The sequence below is a fragment of the Branchiostoma belcheri genome, unplaced genomic scaffold, assembly GCF_001625305.1.
Source record: "Branchiostoma belcheri isolate BF01 breed outbred unplaced genomic scaffold, Haploidv18h27 scaffold34, whole genome shotgun sequence".
Lineage (NCBI taxonomy): Eukaryota > Metazoa > Chordata > Leptocardii > Amphioxiformes > Branchiostomatidae > Branchiostoma > Branchiostoma belcheri.
In genome coordinates, this window is record NW_017803954.1 from 1940825 (window position 1) to 1945253 (window position 4429).

Here is a 4429-nt window from a genome sequence, read left to right on the forward strand (position 1 = left end):
ATTTTAAACTTAAAAAAACAAGAAAAATGTGTTGTATGTTTTCGTCTAGTTGTCTAGATCAAGTGTGAATAATAGAAGGAATATTGAAAAAAGTGTGTTTCTTGGACTCCTCCTTTATAGCTTGGTGAGATGTGAAAGCTGTTTGTCATTATCTGGTCCGTCTGGAAAAAAAGAAATAATGCATTTGTTAGTTATTTACCTGGCCCTCTATCTCACTAATATTTTACCATACAAGGCACAATTTTACTTCACATGACTGTCTACTAGTATTTTGTAACAGAGTGATGGAAATATGTACGACATGCCTCATCCTAAACGCTGTTTATTTATATATATTGAATGTATATCATAGCAAACTGCTGCCATGCATGATAAAAGTTTTTTTTTTTGTAAGATACATCTAAGTATAGTAGTTTGGATGCCAGGTTGACCTGTAAACACAATCTGCCACTGTCAGGAGCTGATTGCCCCCTCCCCTTCTAGGGGTGTGGACAGTGGAAGGGCTGCTAGAAGCCTGACTTAATCAAGCTACCATGAGTCAACACCACCTTGCCACCTAAAGTTTGACAGATAGATGACAACAACCTGCACCAGAGTTACCGTGTAGGTCCTCAGCACTCAGACTTCACTGCTCAGTGAGGATGCTTGTGGTGCTCGTGGTCAGTCTTGCACTCCTTCTCACAAGGCTCACAATCACCGGACTCACCTATCAAAGATACAACAATATCAATTGTTTGGAAAATCAAGAAACGCTCTATCAGCACCATTGAACTTTCAGTTGCATGTTAATGGTTTAGTCGGGGTACTTTATCAAAGCAAATTTCAATGGACTTCAAAGTATCAAATCACCCCATAACAAAGATACACTCAAGATTTTGTGACAGTGACTTCAAGAAAAGCTCACCTGCGTGGAACTGTCAAGAAAAAACGGCATGTTAATGGAACTAGAAGTTCAGCTTTTGCAAACAATTTGAAAACTCTAATTCTAATCTCTATACTCATCATCAATCGTTCACAGCTGGCTGAACTTGGATTATATATAGGACATAAAACATGCATGAAACCGGATTGACCACTGTGGCAGCATTTATCGAACAGAAGTGTTCAATGTGTACTTTCTTATCCCGTGGGAAAGTTCAGCCATGTACATGATCCTTTAACGACTTTCACTAAGCACATTTGTGTCCTGTCATTCTGTCATCAAGCGGTCGGTGAAACGTTTTATCCTACGAGTTTAAAGTGTGGGAATCTTGTGGAAGGTACATCTGAGCACCCGAACTGTGCAGTCTTACGGCTCAATGTGCGCTGCCAAAACCCACTACTGTGCCACGCCTTGAGGTGTTGGATCTACATCGGCCATTTTCAACAATAAGGCCATGTTGATTTGATTATATGGATGACATCCACGCGCGCATGATTTTTTGTCCGTTTGGCCATGTTGATTTGATTATATGGATGACATCCGCGCGCGCATGAATCTTCGGCCGTTTCAAAAAAAAAAGTTTCAAACCACACTGTAAATTGTACAAAACAGTTGCAAAATGAGCAAATATATACCGAAAGTTGCACAAAAAAATATTTAGAAAACGATTCCAACGTCGTAGAATGACCAAAATCAAAACAAAAAACTAAAATGCAAAGAAATGAATTTAAAGAGTAGATTATTCGCCATACCATACTCTGTGTCATTTGTTCGACCTTCATAACAACGTAGATTTCATGAAAGCTAACTTTTTTTTTGCAAAACTTTTTTTATTCGCGCTCTCGCATCAGTTTTGGGGTTCCCAGAAGATGTCATCCATATAATCAAATCAACATGGCCTTTCCAAAAAAAAGTTTTCAACCAACGATGCTAATGTCATTGAATGCTGAAATCAATTCAGGAAAAGAAGAACATGGGAAGAAATGAAAATTATTAAGAGTCTATTATTATTCCCCATACCATACTCTGTGTTTCGTCATTTGTTCAACCTTTATTACCACGTAGATTTCATAATGAAGCAGCTCAATGAAGGAAACTTTTTTATTCGCACGCTCGCGTCAGTTTTTGGGTTCCCTGAGGATGCCATCCATAGAATCAAATCAGCATGGCCTAAGAAATAGCAGAATCCCTCTGTACAATTATCAACAACATTGAAAACGAATGGTAAATAATTAACGCACACCTGTCGGCTAAAATCGCCAAATACAGTACATTTGTAGCTCATCGAGTCACGAATGTACCGAACACATCCGCGCTACTTTAATATGACTGATGTGAGACTCTACTTACAGGCCTTGGAAGAGTCCTTGTTCTTGCATTCGGGGCCGCACTTGCAGTCAGGGCCACACTTGCACTCTGCAAAGACAACCACACGACGTCATGTTACCCTGACATTGATCAGACGGGAATAACGGTACTTTAACTTGGCCAAAATATTGCACCAACATTTCAACAGATCGCTCTTACGTTACGATAATTTGTAATCATATCCTTCCCTGTCTGTCTCTAAGATGATCCTCTTTCCTACCTGTTGCACTTCGCTGCGCTCCAGGGTTATGAGTGAGATCGTGCCCGTTAGTCGTCTTTACATACAGTCTAGACACCGTATAAATCCAGAGTAAGGCTTGACAGTCTGGTAATTTGGCCGAGAACCTAATCCACCAAGAAGATATGCGGTTTTGTGTCTTTTGGGTCTTTCTAGTGGACTAGGGAACCTTTGAGAACCTCCGCGAATTTATTACACCACCTGCACTGCAACACGTACATTGTACGCACAGAACAAGCCAAAGCTATTCATCAACTACGCATATATACATGGGCTAGACCGCGGTAAATGCGGAAGCGGATTGTGCTTACCATCGCCACACTTGCAGGGGTCTGGCATGATTTTTTCCTGTGACTTCGCTGATAAGTAGCTTTTCTTGGCTCCTCGAAGGTTGTGTGACGTGGCACAGATGACTTCAGCTTTAAATTATTCTTTGCACACGTCCTACCTCTTCAGCGGTCAGTGTTAAAAACATGTTCATTTCAAAAGATGTCTGCACACGCCTCTGTTGCGAGGTCGCGTGTGCAAGTATCGAGGTCGTGTGCAATCAAGATAATATTTATTCAAATGTTATTTACAAAGTATACGCACGTATTAGTCTCCATAGCTCGCCCTTACCTTGGCTGACGTTATGACATTGCTGTTTTGCTGACTATGCAGTGACCTGATTGCTAACTTGTTCTGACGGCTTCTTGGGTCAACAACATCGGTTAATGTTGTAGAAATAACAGCCTAGGACAAGGTACAGCGATTTTAAAACGTCAGTCGGAGCATGCCGTGACGTGAGAGCTACACTGTGCATCCCACATACACGTACAGTTAATATTTATGCAAGGACGGGAGAAGGAAGAAATGTATTAGAGGAAATATGACTGCTTCTTTCATATGTATATGTCACAGGGGAGATTGGAATCCAGGGGAATCCGGAACTCCCCTAGGGGAGATTGGAATCCTCCTAGGGGAATCTGGAATCCTCCTAGGGGAGATTGGAATCCTGATATTCTGATCCCAGATTAGTAGTAGAAATACTAGAACTCATAGATTGAACCATTTATCACCTAAACTTTCAACTAATTTCAGCATAGGCAAGCCTATTACTATTGTATGTGAATTACTAGATTGGAATCAAGATCTTGGCAGTTTTGAATCTGTCCTAACTTTATAGATCCAAATCTAACTGAATTGGCAAAATGAAGGAAACAACAATATTCTTACTAACCATGATTTTATTAAGAATTTACACATACAGACTTGACATCTAAAATTCTATACCTAAGCTACAAAATCTCAAACAAAACTACAGTATTTGGAATATCATTTTTCTATCATTCGCTGCAGACTACTACTACTAGTTACTAAGTTAGTGGTCATGACTGAGTTACCTTAGCTTAACATTTTAAACAAGTAATACAATGAATTTACAGAGGTTATTGTTTTTTTCCTGCATCCAGAATATGCTATTTACTACTCACTACAGTAGTACATACTGGTAATACATTTGGTGCCTGAAAAATTGGTCAGTATGCTGTCACTTTGACTGGCTTGGCATGGGGAACAATCCCTTATATACCAAGTCACTAACTAACTGGAAAAACTGGTTTTTGATTCACTATCTCACAATGGCCTGATGCAAATATCTGAGTCTGATTTACATATTCACTTACCTATACTGAATTTGATTGAAAGTTTAGGTGTGAAATAATTCAGTCTATTTTCCAAAGCATTTTGATGCAATCAGAATTTCTCCTTTTAAAATTGGAGATTGTAATAATTCCCACTTGTCCTAGGGGAGATCGGAATTCCAATCTCCCCTAGGGGAGTTCCGGATTCCCCTGGATTCCAATCTCCCCTGTGACATATACATTTAGCCCCATTGCCATGAACATGCAAATAAAGATTCA

The 4429-nt window shown here is 39.7% G+C and overlaps 1 long non-coding RNA gene across 3 annotated transcripts; it reads right to left on the minus strand.

The window, feature by feature from the left end:
- Positions 1–7: 7 nt before the first annotated feature.
- Positions 8–3020, minus strand: LOC109475492. 3 transcript variants are annotated; one of them, XR_002140540.1, is made up of 4 exons: positions 2840–3020; positions 2273–2338; positions 586–706; positions 8–161 (listed from the first exon to the last, which is right to left on the minus strand). It is a non-coding gene; the product is annotated as an uncharacterized LOC109475492 (long non-coding RNA). The 3 variants fall into 3 exon arrangements; XR_002140539.1 differs by having other exon boundaries at positions 18–161; positions 601–706; positions 2840–3019; XR_002140541.1 differs by having other exon boundaries at positions 82–161; positions 592–706.
- Positions 3021–4429: the final 1409 nt, after the last annotated feature.